This window comes from Canis lupus, chromosome 1 (genome assembly GCF_048164855.1).
Source record: "Canis lupus baileyi chromosome 1, mCanLup2.hap1, whole genome shotgun sequence".
Taxonomy (NCBI): Eukaryota; Metazoa; Chordata; class Mammalia; order Carnivora; family Canidae; genus Canis; species Canis lupus.
This window is the reverse complement of record NC_132838.1, coordinates 36046464-36063735: the sequence shown is the minus strand read 5'-3', so window position 1 is coordinate 36063735 and position 17272 is coordinate 36046464. Positions and strand designations below refer to the sequence as shown.

Below are 17272 nucleotides of genomic sequence, written 5' to 3'. Positions count from 1 at the left end.
GGCTGGCCAAGTTGGTAGAGCATGTAACTCTTGATCTCAGGGTCATGAGTTCTAGCCTCACATTGTGTGTGGAGCCCACCTAAAAATAATAATAAAGATATGACAATCATTAAGAAACAAATGAGATTTCTGTAAAAATCATAATTAATCTTATATTTTAAATTGGTGAATCAAATGGTATAATCACACTTTTCTTGAAAAACAACAGCCTACACACTGTCTGATGGACGATAGATGACCTTAAGTTATATGCTGATGGTCTTTGAGAAACACTGACATAAAGCATTCAGAAATAGGTTGCAATATATATGGTAAGTAATATATAGTAAAGGTAATAGTTCAAATGAATCATAAAATTAATAAATGGAGTGAAGAAATACATTGGTAAAGAAAATAAATGCGGATCCTTACGTCACTTCCTACATACAAATGCATTTCATATATATATCAAAATGCATATAACATTTCATATATAAAGCAAAATATATCTAAGATTTCATATATATAACAAAAGAGGAATCATAAAAGCAATAGAGAAAAGCATGATTCAATTTTTTAAAAATAAATTTGGAAAGGGACAACTTTCCTAAATGAGATACAAAAACCCAGAAGACTTTAAAAGCTTAATAAAGGTTATTAGAGAAATAAAAAAAGTTCTGCATTTGTATCATTAATGAAAAGGCATAACACCTTTAATAAAAAGAGCCATCATAAATCAAGAAGAAAACCGTGATGTAAAATGGATGAATGTCATGAAGAATGAAGAAATGGGTCACAGAAAAGAAGTGTGTGTGACCAGGACTAAAAAAACAAATTAAAACAATAATTAGAAATTATTTTTTGCCTTTTAGATTGCCAAGAAATTAAAAATCTGATAATATTAATTGTTCCTGCAGGTGGAGGAAAGGGCACTCTCATATATTGTGATAGTATAAATTAATAGAAAGCTTTAAAAACAACTTGGCAGTATCTGTCAAAATTTAAAAACATGTACATTTTGATCTCACAATTCCAAATTCTTTGAAGAATTTGTCCTGTAGACGTATTTAAGTCAACAGAGATTTCTGAACATGTGTGTTTTGTGTGTTATTTTTGTAATAGAACACAAACATATACACACAAACATCCTAAATGCCCCCAACAAAAATGAACTGGTTAAATACATTTGCGAATGTCCCAGTAATGGAACAGTATTTAAAATATCCATATACCTAGTTATAAAATAAGTCAGTCATGGAGATGAAAAGTACAGCATAGGAAATATAGTCAATAATGTTGTAATAACTTTGTATGGTGACAGATGGTAACTATGTTTATTGTGGTGAGCATTGCATAATGTATAGAATTGTTGAGTCACTATGTTCTGTTCCTGAAACTAATATAACATTGTATGTCAACTATAGTTCAATGACAAAAATAATTTAAAAGCCCAAACATATCAAAATAGATAGATAGCCAACGGATGTTTTTAAGTTAAAAATTGTTACATAAGGGGCACCTGGCTGGCTCAGTTGGAAGCAAATGAAATTCTTGATCTTGGGGTTGTGAGTTTGAGTACCACATTGAATGTAGAGATTACTTACAAATAAAATCTTTTAAAAAATTATTGTTACATAACCATATGTATAATTCAATTTGGGCTTAAAAAAGACAATATATACTATAGGTAAGTGAATAATCTTGCTATCTGCAAATAACAAGAAAGTAGAGAGGATAAAGATCCTATGTTTGAATGTATAAGGGCTGTGTCCACCATCTTAATGGTAATAGTAAACCAAAAAAAGGATCAATTTCCTTTATAGCAGATAAATGTTCTGTGCATAAAAAATTACTTTGATTTCTAGGATTATCTAAATTACTTTGTTCTTCCTTTAAAAAATAAGAAAAAAGATTTAAAATCCTAGTACATTAAATTTATAATGACCTGTTAATTTATGACTATAAGATCCCATGGGGACAAGACCATGTTTTATATCTGCTGCAATATCCGTTTTCTTTGCCAGCCAGATCCAATGAGCAAATATTTGTGGCATGCAAATCACCCAGGATTTGCCTGCAGCAAATCTGCACATACCCAGCTGCACACTCATCAGCTTGACACCTTATAACACAGATGCTGTTGGCCTTTATCATCTTTGGCATGAAGCCAAGGCTCATTCTCCAATGGATTAGACGAGATAAATCATTGAATTGGCTCAGCCTCACTATCATCAGACTCCTTTGTTGTGAACACTTCTCATACAGTGAACACAAACTGATCAGCAGCATGAGTCACAGCTGGTCCGAGGACCTCAATTTAAAAATCCAACCAGCTCTTCTTCAATAGCCTCTGAGTATATAAGTACCATCTTCAAATATACAGACTATTATATATCAAAATGAAAAAATGCAAGCTTCATTTTCAGCGAAGTGCACTCTCATCAAATGAACAGGACTAAGTGTTCTCATTCTAGCAAGATCAGAGAGCAGAATATATTTGTTTAATTATTGTCTTTGAAGAGAATGGTGCATTCTTAGGTGACGAATTTCTAGAAGAGAACTTAAAACATTAAGATGCTCCTTGAAAGGGGTTCTAATTCAATAATTATAATGTTATTATTGGGTTATTTGCAAGGAAAAAAGAAATCCCGTTCCTAAAATTATACACAGAATAAGGTGAACATGAGTCTCAGAATTTAGAATTTTCTAGATGAGATTATCTTACTTTCCCAGTGAAGACCTGTTGTAGTACAGTAAATAATAGGATCTATAGACACATTTGTGCTCACTAATGTTTTCTAAAAGTAGAATGAAATACAATATAGTTATTTCATTATATTGCCTTGATAGGTAAAATATATGTTTCTAAACCAAAACTGTTTCTACTTCAATCTCAAACCTATATTTCATCTTTAAAAGAACAACTGGGGATGCCTGGGATATCAGGGCTTGAACCTCAAAAATCATAAAATAAAAAGAAATAGGCTATCAAGTCATGAAAAGATATGGAAGAAACTTAAATGCACATTACTAATTTAAAGAAGCCACTCTGAAAATAAGACATTCTGGAAAAGAACAAACTATGGACACAATATAAAGACTTGTGGTTGCGAGGGTCAAAGGGGAGGAAGGATGAATAGGCAGCACACAGAGGTGCGCTGAGGGCAGTGAAACTATTCTGTATGACACTGCAATGATGAATACATGTCACTATGTATTTGTCAAATCATCACCAAGAGTGAATTTCAATGTAAACTATAGATTTCAGGTGATAATGATGTGTTAATGTAGATTCGTCGATTGCAACAATGTACCACTCTGGTGGGAGATGTCACAGCAGGGACAGTTGTACAGATGTGGACACAGGGGCATATGGGAACTCTAGGTACTGTATGCTCAATTTTACTATGAACATAAAACCAAAAATAGACTATAAATGTTGAGAAGTCAAACATTCAGAGTTCTTTATTTGCCAATATTTATAGATTCTAGCTAAACTTTTAGTAAGTTAGATAGAGGTCTAAGTTTTTTTTTAATATAACATAAACACTTAAGGTGAACTACAGATACCCAGAATAAATTATAAGAACATACTTATTGTCCCCTAAATAGAAGCTCTCTAAAGAACAATATTGTGCAGACCTCAAAAAAAGCAGACTTTTCTAGGTGAGTTTTAGTCAGAGCTTAAGATGGGGAAAGGAAACAGCTTTAATTTCTCCTTTTGGTGGTTAGTATACTTTTGCTTCTCCAATTCTAGAAAAATGAGCATTGAGCATTGGCTTAGCATCAGGTCAAGGGAGGGTCAGGGTGAGGTGGTTTTGGGGGTGGGGCCAGGCCTAGGAAGTGAGTCATCTCAGTCCCTTTCTCAGGCTTCAAAGGCCAATCTGTGCCAATGTATTTCTGGCTTACTTCCATCACTACTTATTTTCACATATTAGTTTCAACTTTCCAGAACAAATGGCATTGTACCATAACAGAGATGGATTCATCACTCTAGAAATGGAAGAGAGTTCATTAAAAAAAAAAAAAAAAAAAAAAAGGCACTGCAGGGGTTCCTGGCTGGCTCAGTCTGTAGAACACATGACTCTTGATCTGAGAGTTGTTAAGTTCGAGCCCCAGGTGGGGTGTAGAGATTACTTAAAAATAAAATCTTAAAAAAAAAAAAAATGGCACCGCAGAATAAAGACTTTCAGGGCTTCCATTATTTCTGTCCTAATCTACTTACTGTTTCTTAAAAATGCTTTGTAGAGTGCATGCCCATTATGAGAAACTTAACATTTCTAAGATGTACAAAGAGTTCCAAGGACCAGGCTACAAACTTGACTTTGTTGATGAGACCAGTTTGTGGGATCTGGAAATGAAACTGGACAACATAGGTCAAGAGCCCAGCTAGATTCGTGGCTTTGTCTTTTCCCAATTACAATGAGAAACTCTTTATTTCTACTTAGTACATACTGAATAGGTTCACCATTGGCACAACACCACTGCAGGTGGTGTCAATGGAGACAGAAAGGGAAAGAGACCCATTTTCCTTGTGGAAGATTTAATCTCCTTGAAGTGATGCCATGCATGGAGAGTTAGGTAATGCATAAACCCCCCTTTATTAAAGCCTAACACGGGTGTTCAATTTTTGTGTGAAGCACTTTAAATTCTTATGACTTTCAACAAGGAAGGCTGATACAGAGGGAGAGAAGAAAGGATTTGTACTATGTATTGCTATAGCTTGTTAGCTTGTCTTGCTTAAGCTACCATTGAAAACATGATTTGCATGGGGCATTGGTTATGAAGAAGACCTTTGAGTAACTTGTGGGTGAGACGTAGGGTTGAAAGGATCCCTCCACAGCCTCCCAAAGTGATTAAGTATGAGTAAGTTTCGATTCAACAAAGGAATTTACTTTGACTTATCAAGACTTTGTATAAGTGGAATTCATTCTTATGGTCTTCATTTATTTTAAAAATAATGGGTTGGAATGGGGCTTTACAAATATTAAGTCGTGTAACTTATGTAACAACCCCATTATGGATTAATGATAGTTGCTTACAGAATCTCTAATGGTTACCAAAAGATTTTTAACTTACTTTGAGTCATAATTAGGGAATAAGTGTTTCAGATTAGTAATAAAATTAAAACTGGATATACACGGTTTACAGAAATCCTTAATTTACAGATGGCACCAAATCGAAAATTTTGTCTATTAATGTATTATTTCTTAAATTTCCCCCTAAAAGTAGACAGAGTTAATATGCCTGAGTGTAGCTTCCTCGACATACCTCATTTTCTCAATGTTTATAAACATACAAAGCAAGAAAAGTTTTTAAATGATAGTAAATTAAGACTTTATTTAATTTAAATAAAGAATATTTGTAAATACTCATCTTAACATCATATGAAAGTCTCAAATCCCATTATGGAGGTACCCAAGACTGCATCTTCCCTTTGCCACAGAGATTACCTTCACAGAAAATGCAAACCACAAGAAGGTAGAAATATGCCAGCAGAAATTCTGTCGACTGCTTTTCAGAGGTCAGCTCAGATCATGCTGTCTGCTTACTCTCAAGGCCTATGATGCCACATATTACAGATGGCACATTTTACAGGTTGTTCCCAGCAATGAGTAACACACTACAGAGAACACTCTAGATGAATCTGAGCAGCAGCCTGAACGCTCCTTTAATTTGAATTTCATTATCTCAGGGCTGAGAATTCTTGTCCTGGAAGAGCACACCACTCTGTTTTGGGCTCCCTTTCAATAAGTGTCTCCTTGGAGGTTTCTCTTCCTCCTGGCAGCACACTCAACAAGTAAACACCACCACAGTACTTATGTGCAGTGACACAACACTTCACGCTAACGGCCACCTACACAAGGGAGCCTACTCAAGCCCTAGAAAGTGACTAGTAAAATCTCCAGCCTCCTCATACCCACAGGTCTCACTAATTTGGATCACCTTCCATGCCAATACTCAAGGACGTTCTATGGAGGCACCATTAGGATGCCAGGCTGTATTTCTCCATCACAGAGAGGTACTGGTTACTTTGGAATGAAGCCCAAATTACTTAATTTAATATTTAGCAGATTCCTTGCCAAAAGTGGGGCTTGATGTAAATTCAAATGCTGAAATTTCACTTGTTTTTAAAAATACAACTGGAAGGAAAATTTAGACGAGTATCGGAAATATGTTCTGCTCTTTCTGAAATGTTAAGATTCTGTCCCTCTTAGCAGAACCGGATGGTCACTTCCTAAGTCCCACCACCCCCTCCGGAGATGTCTGGGGAAAGGATGTATGATCAATGCGATTTTCATATAATAGACCAATATTCATACGTGGAATTAGAGAATCTTATTATTCTATGGGCTTCCTTAAGAACACTATACAATTACACCTCCTTCATTTATAGTGTAGCCATCACCACCTTGTATATTGACGGAGCAGGTGCTTCGACCTCTATTAAGCACTGAGGATAAAGAGACGAATAAGGTCATCTTTGCCCTCAAGGATTTGCAGTCCAACAAAACTTTTACCTCCTTTCCCATTGGCCAGGAAGTGAAAAGAAAAAACCCGAATAACCCAAATACAGCCCGGTGGGGGCTGACATTAGCACTGCTAAAGAAATCAGACCAATCCAGCAAGAAAGACCACTCTGATGGGCTGAATAATCAACTCCCTCCACTCCCAGATACATATTCTAATCCCTAGAACCTGTAAATAACGTACACGGAAGAAGACACTTTACAGATGTGACTAAGGATCTTGAGATGAGATAATCCTGGATTATCTGGGTGGGCCCAATCTAATCACAAGAGTCCTTGTAGGAGGGAGGCAAGAAGGTCAGAGATGGAGGGAGAAGAGGCAGGCACAGGAGCAGATGTTGGGGATGAGAGCATGCTATATGCTGCTGGCTTTCAAGATGGAGAGAGGAACCATGTGCCAAGGGATGTGAGTGGCCTCTGCATGCCAGTTTTAAAGGAAAGGAATGGATTCTCCCCTAGAACTTCCCAAGGAATGTAGCGCTGCCCACACATTTAGACTTCTAAATGTGATTTCCAGAACCATAAAATAATAAGTTTATGTTGCCTTAAGCCACTAAATTTGTAGCAATTTGTTATAACAACAATAGGAAAGGAATATAGACATGCTATGGACCCAGAAGCTAAATCTGGTTCCTGGCACAAGGGACAGATAAACTTGATCCTTACAATTCTTTTTTTTTTTTTTTTAAGATTTATTTATTTATTCACGGGGGAGGGGCAAAGGGAGAAGGACAGGGGAAGCAGACTCCTGCTGAGGGTTGAGCCCCATGTGAAACCAAGAGTCAGACGCTTAACCGACTGAATAATCCAGGTGCCCCACTAAGATTGGTCTTTAAACAATTCTGTGATAACTTACAGACAAATGAATCTTGTCTGCCTAAAATCAGTCCTATTGTGAGGTGCTTCACTTATTGCTCACAACATTTTTCTAACTTGGAATTGCCATCAAAGACGAGGAAAAGAAGATCTACAAATAGCCATGAAGCACAAGAAAGAAAGCTCAACATCAATAGTCATAGGGAAATACAAACCCAAACTGGAATAAAATAATATTTCACATTCACTAGGTTGGGTATTACTTAAAAAACAGAAAGTACCAAGTGTTGGTGAGGATGTGTACAAATTAGAACCCTCATATATTGCTGGTGGGAATGTAAAACAGTACAGCCACTGTGGAAAACAGTTTGTCAGTTCCTCAAAAAGTCAAACAGAGTAATGACATGACCCAGCAATTCTACTTCTAGGTATATCCAAAGAAATGAAAATCAACTCAACAAATACACATACGTAAGTGTTCCTACTAGCACTATTCACAACAGTTAAGTGGTGGAAACAACCCAGATGTCTGTCACAAAATGTGGTATATTCATACAATGGAATATTATTCATCCATGAAAAGAAATGGAGTACTAACACATGCTGCAATGTGGATGAACCTCAAAAACACTATATTAGATAAAAGAAATAAAAGGTCATGTATTGTCTGATTCAGTTTATGTGAAGTATCCAGAATCGCTAAACCCATAGAGACAAAAAGCAGATTGGTATTTGCAGGCCTGGGGGTGAGGAGGTAGAGATAAAGAATGACTGCATAATGGTTGCAGAGTTTTCTTTTGCATTATGAAAAGATTTTGGAACTAGATAGAGGTGGCTGTTATACAGCATTGTGAATGTGCTAAATACCACTGAATTGTACACTTTTTTAAAATGTAGGCCCCACACGGGGCTTGCACTCACAGCCCTGAGATCATGACCTGAGCTGAGATCAAGAGCCGGCTGCCTAACTGACTGAACTATCCAGTTGCCTCCTGAATTATACACTTTAAAATGGTTAATTTTATGTGAATTTCACCTCAATTAAGAAAGGATTTTTTTTTTTTTTTTTAAGATGAGGAAAGCCTGTCTTGAATTCTCCAAGGCATCTACACAGTGGCACAGCAGGCTGCCTGTGGCTAGGTGCTCGATAAATATTTATGAAATTGAATGGTAGAAAATATTCATGTCCCGCAAGTAAATTTATTTCTTGGAATTAGTCAAGATCATTCTAGGCCAAGTCAGCTGAATAAGATGGGTTATCAAATGGGATCATGCCATCTTAGTTTTAAAAAGAACAAAGTAAAACTGCTAAGTAAAAGACTGCTGTCAGAAACATGTTACCCTCCACTCACATTTCCCTCCACCTCGCAAGCATGAGCCTGGTCTCCAAACACTCCAGCCTACATGTCTCCTCCCCTTGGAGCTTCCCCGACCTTGCCAAGTGGAGCTTACCTCCTGGGCCTCTCACCTTAAACAGTTCATAGCTACCCAAGCACTTCCAGCTCTATAACTTCTCTGTCTCCCCATAACGGTGTCAGCTCGATGGAAAGCAATGGCTCTAATTTATTGACATACACTTAACAAGAAGCCCCATGTTGGCAGAGAGAAGGCTTTGCAAATGTTTGTCCAACGACAGAATGAATGAACTAATGAAAAACTGAATGAATAAAGTTTTGTTCTGGCTTGTGAACTGGCTCCAAAGACAATTCTAAAATTAGAATCCCAAATTTTGTTTTCAGTAATATCAACATTCTGAAATGAATACGATTCTTGAAAGAAACTCTCTTTGGCTATTTAAATTCTAATGTCTTTGCTAAAATCCAGCCAGTCCATCCGTCTTTAATTGACACGCCTTCTACATTCTCCCTGGAGTGGCTGGGGTGCATGGCAGATGCTCTTACGGCCAAAGTCTTTTAGAACAAACATCTGCTAACTTGTTCTCTATAAGGGTAAACAACGGGTCTTTGTCATTAAGGAAGAAATGTTTTAATATTTTTGTAATCAAGCTGCCACCACAATTCTGCCAGCCTTTCCTTATCTCATGGGAACATCCTCTGATAACAATGCAGTTTTGTGCTAAATTTCAAACAAATCTGGGCCACGGCAGGTTTGTCAGGGGTGGGGACAGTCATGTAATTATGTGCCTTCATTCTGTTGTCACACAAAACAAGATGAAATTCTTCGCGTTTTTCTTTGACCTTGGACCACTTCTTGAAACTTGAAACGGCACAAAACTTAAAGAATTCAAGCAGATTGAAATAAGAAAAAGTAGTGTTCACCCGAAACTACATCAAACTAATAAACGATTTTAAGAAGCTGTTCTTACAAATCTTCCAGGCTCTGTAACCCAGTCCTGTTCAGAGAGCCAATGAGCAGGATGAAATTCACCTTACCCAGAACAACATGCCATCAGCCCGCTCGGTCACTTTTCCTCACTGCTGGGCCTTACGCCAGATTTTTGTTTATCTGTTTATTTTCTGTCAGCCCCAACAGAATGGGAACCCCATGGTATCATGGACTTGCTATGTCCTACCATTGCTGTGTGCTCTGCAGCCAGAAGAGTGCCCAACACAGAAGGTACTCAATTCATATTTGTTGAATATGTCTTTCATTTCAGTTATATTTTTAAATTGTGATCATACACACCCTCTGCTCAGCTTCCCTTAGGAAGTACCTCACCTGATCCAGTGCACCCCTGAGTCTTACCTTCTGGCCTGGAGACCCACAGGGCACTTTGAACATAAGGCCCCCACCCAGCAGACACAAGGTATTTATTCATCTGAACACACACACATATCATGAAAATAAGATGCTTCTTACAACATTAAAAATGACTGGAGATGTATTCCCAAATTGCTGATTTTACCCATAAACCTCAAGTCTACTCTCAACATAGAAGATAGAAGAAAATCTGATTAAAATGTTCTCATTGTGGTAATATCATATGTAAGTTAATCACTATGAGTCTTGGTCATAAGAATTAACAAGATTTTGCTGATTAATAAAAGAACAAGTTCAACAAGAGCGTGTGTTGGGGCAAGGTAGGGAATAGGTAGGGAGGCTGGGCCTTCAAATCATTCATCCTAAATTACTTTGGGTTTGGGACCTTTGTCATTAGCATCAGAGGCACACCCTGGATACAGTGTATCCCACATGCTAATGCAGAGTATGTACTGGCTTCCAGTTAACTGATCAAAACACAATTATTAGGGGCGCCTGGGTGGCTCAGTGGTTGAGCATTTGCCTTTGGCTCAGGGCATGATCCTGGGTCATGAGGTCAAGTCCCACATCAGGCTCCTCGCAGGGAGCCTGCTTCTCCCTCTGCCTATGCCTTGCCTCTGCCTTTCTCTCTGTGCCTGTCATGAATAAATAAATAAAAATCTTTAAAAATGTATATAATTATTGGCTTTTAAACATTTCTAAAAGCAGTATATCTTATTGTAAAAGGAAAACCAAAAAATAAAAAAATAAAAACTCAAACAAAATAGAAAAATATGAAGTAAAATATAAAATTTCCTCTTTCATTTCCCAGGGATTAAGAACTGCTAATGGTTTGGGCTATATTCTTTTCAGGTATTGTTCATGCACACACAAACTGATTTTATACATTTAATAAGTTGTACATGCCATAATCACACTTATTCTCAACAACAGTTCAGAACTATTTCCCTCTCCTCTGGGTATTATTACTAAGTCACACACACACACACACACACACACACACACACACACACACACTATTAAGAACAAGGTATAATATAAGGATGCTGATATTTGGGGCACCTGGGTGGCTCAGTCAGGTAAGCATCTGACTCTTGATTTCAGCTCAGGTTACGATCTCAGGGTTGTGAGATTGAGGCCCGCGTGGGGCTTCACACTCAGCAGAGAGTCTGCTTGAGCTTCTCTCTCACCCTCTCCTTCTGCCCCTCACCCCTCGCTCACTCTCTTTAAAATAAAATAATTTTTTTTAAAAAAGGATACTGATATATTCTAGGTATTTTGAAAAAGAATTTCTCTTTGTAGAGAAGGTGATTAGAAATGTTCAAGGAGGGCAGCCCCGGTGGTGCAGCGGTTTAGCACCACCTGCACCCCAGGGCGTGATCCTGGAGACCCTGGATCAAGTCCCATGTCGGGCTCTCTGTATGATGCCTGCTTCTCCCTCTGCCTGTGTTTCTGCCTCTCTCTCTCTCCCCCCCCCCTCTCTGAATAAATAAATAAAATCTTAAAAAAAAAAAAAGAAAGAAATGTTCAAGGAGGGATGCCTGGGTGACTCAGTTGGTTAAGCAACTGCCTTTGGCTCAGGTCATGATCTCGGGATCCTGGGATAAAGCCCCAAATCAGGCTCCCTACTCAGCAGAGAGCCTGCTTCTCCCTCTCCTGCTCCATGTGCTTGTGCTCTCTCTTTGTGTCAAATAAATCAATCAAATCTTTAAAAAAAAGAAAGAAATGTTCAAGGAAAATGGATAAAAGGTATTGCTAGGCCGAGCCTCTTACAGATTGAAGGCTAGTTTCTTTTTATTCCCCACTATGACCAAATTTCAAATGCCTCATTCCTTTGGTATAATCAAATCCTCCTTGGGCAAAAAAATTCTCTTCTAAATCTATGGTACTTCCTTCTTCATGAGATGTCAAAGTCAAGGTACTTGTTACTATAATTCTTATATGTTCTATCTTCCCCTGCAAGGAATCCCTGCAAAAATATACATTTTAAAATTCTAAATTTGGCTTAATGGCAATCAAACAAACAAACAAAAAAAAAATCAAGATTCCCAAGAACTATTTCTGGATGTATCAGGATCTTACCAACATCATCAAGCAGATGGCTGTGTTCTGCATTTTTGTATTCAACTGCTTTCCCTTCAGACTATCCTTTTCTCCTTAAACTTTAAAAAATGTATATAATGAAACTGATAAATTATCAAATGCTACATCTGAAACTAGGGATGTACTATATGTTGGCTAACTGAATTTAAATTTTAGAAAAGTGTATATAATGAAAATGTACAAACACACCAGTGTGCTACATAGAATGTTTTGCAGCTTGGTGACAACAGCTGGAGCAGGGAGCCAGCCAGCAAGTATTTAGTACCTAGTGTGTGACCCCTAGTGTGTGAGGCCTTAAGGAAATGAAGAAGGTAATGGTGCCCTTAAGCAGATCCCTGGCTGGTGGAGAGAGCTCAGGGAGTAGCTAACCCTGCAGTGGGGTGCAGAAAGATTTCCACATAGTGATTGATGAAGGAGCCACATGTCCTGAAAGACAAACAAGAGTTCTGCATGTGAAGAATGGGGAAGGAAGAGAGGAGAGGATGAGCATGTAGTGGAGCAGAGAAGTAAGAACACACAGCATTGGAGTGAGATGAGGAGTTTGGGATGCCAGGACCAGAGCGTGTGACTAGGGGCCGGTGGGAATGTTGGTGACACAGGTGGGGGCCAGGCAGGCAAGGGCTCTTTGTGTGAGATCTTGACCTTTCATTTTAACCTGAGGGCACAGGCTGGATCATTGAAGATTTTGTCCAGGACTAGGAAAGAAACTGAACTGCCACTTAGTCCAAGTAAATGTAAAAAACTTCACGACCTCCAGACTCTCCAACATGAATCACAGGAAAACCACTCAGGCCCTCATTGGGGCGGGGGGCAGCGGCAGCGGTCTGTGTACCATGATCGTGGACAAAAGAACAATCTCGATTATCTGGTTTCCCAGGCCACAAAAGATAAGAAAACAGCACACGTAAACTCCTTTGTAGCTACAGAACACGATGGATGTGACCTAACGTGACAGTGGCCATCATTTCACAACGTACAGAAGTCGAGTCATGATGCCGCACACTTTAAACTCACACAGTGCTGTGTTTCCGTTCTGCAGCCAAGGAAAAGAGAGGAAACAGCACGGGAAAGGGAAGGGAAGTAGAAGCTGCCAGAAGCAAATGCCCGGACCACAGTAAACAAGGGACAGCTGAGGTGGAAGACACACAGGAATCCGGGGGGAGCCAGCCAGGGCGGGCTGAGGTCAGCCGCCCCTCAGGTGGGTGTGAGAATTCCCCTCGTGTTGGTAACAACTTCAAATGCACATTTATGTGTGAGCCCGGTTTGTTGTGATGTTATTGTACCGGAGCTGGGTATAAGTCAACTTTATACTTGGATGAGGAAAGTGGGGCCTGTGAGTCAGCCCAAGGCCCCGCGCCAGCCAGTGGAAGGGGCTCAGCCAGGAACATCTCCTCCTTTTCCGACTGAGTCTAGTTTCCTTGCACTATTCCAAATGTTAGAGTATGTTCAATTTGAGAAAGCTGGGAACTGTGACAAAATATAAGCAAGAGTTGCAATTTAAGAAAGATTCTCACTCAAAATGTAAAGTAACATGTTGGTGGTGAAAGGGTGAGCTTCCTCACAGCTGCTGGCCGCCCGTGCCGTTCCAGAGAGAGGTGCTAGGACTATGCACCAAGCTGCCCTTCTGTGTTCAGGGGGTCTGAGAAGGCTCGTGGTACCCCAGAGCTCATTGCTAGTCTCCTGAGTTTTCTTTGTTGCCAACTCACACCAAATTGAATAAACCAGAATAAAATTCGTGCAGTCAACCCCTGCAAAATCAAAAGTCAAAAATCTTCTGTCAACCCCTTTCATAAACTAGAATCTACCTCGGTCCGTCTGTCTTAATTTGTCCAAATCCCCTATCTGATACTCCAGTCCCTACTCTGGAACTGGACCTCCACACTCTATCTCTGTGAGAAAATGCCAGGGCTCCTCTCATCCTCCTACTCTTGTCACTTCCCTGGGGTTTGTACTGTCCCTCCATCTGCTCCCCACCTGCCATATAAACATATGTCCTTTGTACGCTTGGTCCCCTAATTAATGAGCCTCTACTGGAATTTCCAGCTGATTTCCAGTCCCTGATCACCTGATTGCATATCCTAGTACATACAGCTTCAAGATAATGGATTGGGACAGTTGCATTTCATGGAGACTGTGACCAAAGCCATTTGGCTGTCCTCCCCAGAGACAGTCTTTGTGGCCAGAACAAATATAACACATTCCCCTGAAAAACAATATCGCATACAACCCAAAGGGTAAATTGTGTTTGGCTTTCCTTCTGTGCAAAAGTCAATGGGAATCAGATTTGGCATGGGCCATGCCTCATGTGTTGGCAAATGGCCAACCATACACTCAACCCGATGTGCTTTTATATGTCAATGCAACATTTTCCATTTGCAGTTAAGCTGTCCATGGGGCTACTCTCTGATAATAAATAAATACATTCACTTTTTTTTTTTTACCTTAGTTTCCTGTCTGTAAAAGCAGAACTGATCATTTGAAATGTTTACATAATTCACTGGCAAACTGTGAGAAATGAACTATATTTGTAAGCAGTTTTGAAGAATTTTGAAGATGAAAGGGATAGTTTCAAGCTTTGAGGTATGGACAGCATTCTAAAAAAATAATAAATCACTTATCTCTAGTCCTGCATTTTGAACGTAGTTTTGTGGAAGTTGATTTTGTGTTAAAATAACCCAGGCACCCAAAAGTCCATTAGAAGTCTTTATAGTTTTGAGTCTTCGTAAAGACCTTCGCTGGAATTGCTGGTATAAGAGACACCTTTGTTTATAGAACCTTAGGGTTGTGACAAAAACTGACACAAGCCAGGAAATTTAAAAGTTAACGGTGGTATTTTGTGCGAAATGTATGCTACGGGGCTGCTGGTTTTCCACAAAGTCTGGGTTTTAAGGACAAGGTTGGCTTTAATTTCCAACTCTCTGTTTTTTTTCAGTGAGAGTCACAGTCGCACAGTTATTTAAACAAATGTCTTTGAACTTCCTTAATTTAGAGAAGTGACCCTGAGGTTAATGAATGTAAAATGCTTGTTGTTTGAGCAAATGAGTTAGCTCCACCTACTGACGTCTGGTCTGTAAGTGCTACAGACTGGAGCCATAGCTTCTGTGAAGACTAAAGTCTCTCACAAGAAACCCAGATATTTTCACTCTTACACCACGCTGATTGTTCTCTAAGGTCAGGACTAATGCCCTAAATTAAGGTGCTTGTAAAGAAAATGATGGTTGCCAAATTTCCCTTATTGGGCAAATAACTCCCAAGTATATGAAATGCAGAGAGAGGCACCCAGCAGGTGATAAATTAAAGGCAAGTTGGGAGGATGAAGTTTTAAGCAGCTCCTGGTCAACGCTGGGGAACCTAGCTGGGTGCCTCTTCACAGTAAGTGGATGAATGCTGCATCCACAGAATTCACCACCACTCCCAGGGAACAGCCTCACTGAGATGCTTTGTTTACAGGTCAACACAGGCCTCCAGGAGGACAGACAGGGCATTTTTGTAAATGGTACAAGATCTTTATGGTTCTAATAATAATGTACTTTCATATCACAACAATCAATTCTCTTACTAACACACAAAGCAGAGGAGTAGCTTCTTTCTATCTCCCTTAGACAATGGGTCTGAACAGGGGTATGCAGTGGAATCCTCCGTGAAACCTTTTTTTGTTTTGTTTTAATTTAGCTATCCCTTTTTCCCATGGGAGATTCTAGTTAGTTGGTGTGATGTGGGGCTGGGATGGTGATTGATTGATAGATAAACATACAGGAAGAAAGCCAGATGATAGGTAGGTAGATAGACAGACAAATATATATAAACAGATAGGTAGGTAAATAAATAGACAAGCTTTAATTCTACAAGTGATTTTGATGGGCTCTCCACTGCTCCTCTTATGTGGTATATGGCCACATCATTCAACAGCCAATAAAAATTAATTCATACTTTCTATGTAAGTACTAGCACACAATAAAAGATACGCCTTGGGCTTTATTTCAGCCAGTTTTTGAAAATGTATCTCCTGCCAGATGCTGCGTCAGGTGATGAGTTCACGAGGAAAACATGTTTCTGTCCTTGAGGAGCATATGGCCTAGTCAAAAAGGCAGACACATAAAGTAACATTACAGTTTATCTGATAACGTACTATAATTGGGTAGGAGAGCGCTCTGTGGCAGTAGAGGAAAGAGAACACTAATTCTATCCAGAAGAATCACAGAAGATTTCACAGAGGGAGGGACACCTGAGCTGGGTCTTACGGAGAAGGTTTTTCAAGGTAGCAGTAGGGGATGCAGAGAACCAGAGACTTCCACAGAGAAGGATCAACATGTTTAAATTATGTGTGTTTCTAGGGTGTATTGAGAAGTGCAGAACAGCCAGTCCCCAGTATATGTGAGTGAGGGGGGTGGGGGGGAAGGGCAGTTAGGGTGGGGATATGAGGCACAGCACCTGTGTAGGGGTGATGCTGCTGGCAAACCAAGATGAGGGCTGGTCCCTTGGAAGTCTCCTTTGACATTCTGGGGGAGAGGGGAGGGTTCACCCAATACCTGATGCTTCATTTGTAAAAACATTTAGAGTTAAAAACCCTCTGTTATTTTTTCTTTTATATATATAATTTAAATTCAATTTGCCAACATACAGTAAACACCCAGTGCTCATCTCATTATATGCCCTCCTTAATGCTGGTCACCCAGTTACCCTATTCCCCCCCCACCTTCCCTTCTATAACCCTTTGTTAGTTTCCCAGAGTTAGGAGTCTCTCATGGTTTTTCTTCCTAATTTTTCCCCACTCAGTTTCCCGCGGTTCCCTTACGGTCCCTTTCACTATTTCTTATAGTCCACATAAGAGTAAGACCATATCTCTGTCACTTTTTCAAGTGATCCCCACAACCACATGACATAGTTAAGTGAAATATTATAAAAGGTTGTTTTATTGAATGTTATTGTTCCTGTTAAAAGGTATGCATTAAGCCTAGTATAAGAAGCACCGTTTCTTAACCAAAATACTCAGAAAACAAGCTAGTAGATTATACCTTTGTTTTAATATTTAAGGTCAGTTCAAAATGATCTTAAACTCATTCTCAGGTGTGTGTGTGCATGTGTGTGCATGTGTGTGTGTGTGTGTGTGTGTGTGTGTGTGT

At 39.2% G+C, this 17272-nt stretch overlaps 1 protein-coding gene and 1 long non-coding RNA gene across 5 annotated transcripts in view; one reads left to right on the top strand and one right to left on the bottom strand.

The window, feature by feature from the left end:
- Positions 1–17272, top strand: part of LOC140633546 (uncharacterized) — a 115309-nt gene that overhangs the window by 34527 nt on the left and 63510 nt on the right. For 2 of the 3 annotated variants that reach the window (XR_012031129.1, XR_012031134.1), the window contains exon 2: positions 13189–13347. This is a non-coding gene — a long non-coding RNA (uncharacterized lncRNA). Of the gene's footprint in view, positions 1–13188; positions 13348–14595; positions 14735–17272 lie in introns of those variants that run through there. The other variant, XR_012031138.1, reaches the window with a different exon arrangement.
- The window catches only part of PHACTR2 (phosphatase and actin regulator 2), a 206707-nt gene that overhangs the window by 162047 nt on the left and 27388 nt on the right, over positions 1–17272 (bottom strand). The gene's annotated exons all lie outside the window — the stretch shown is intronic.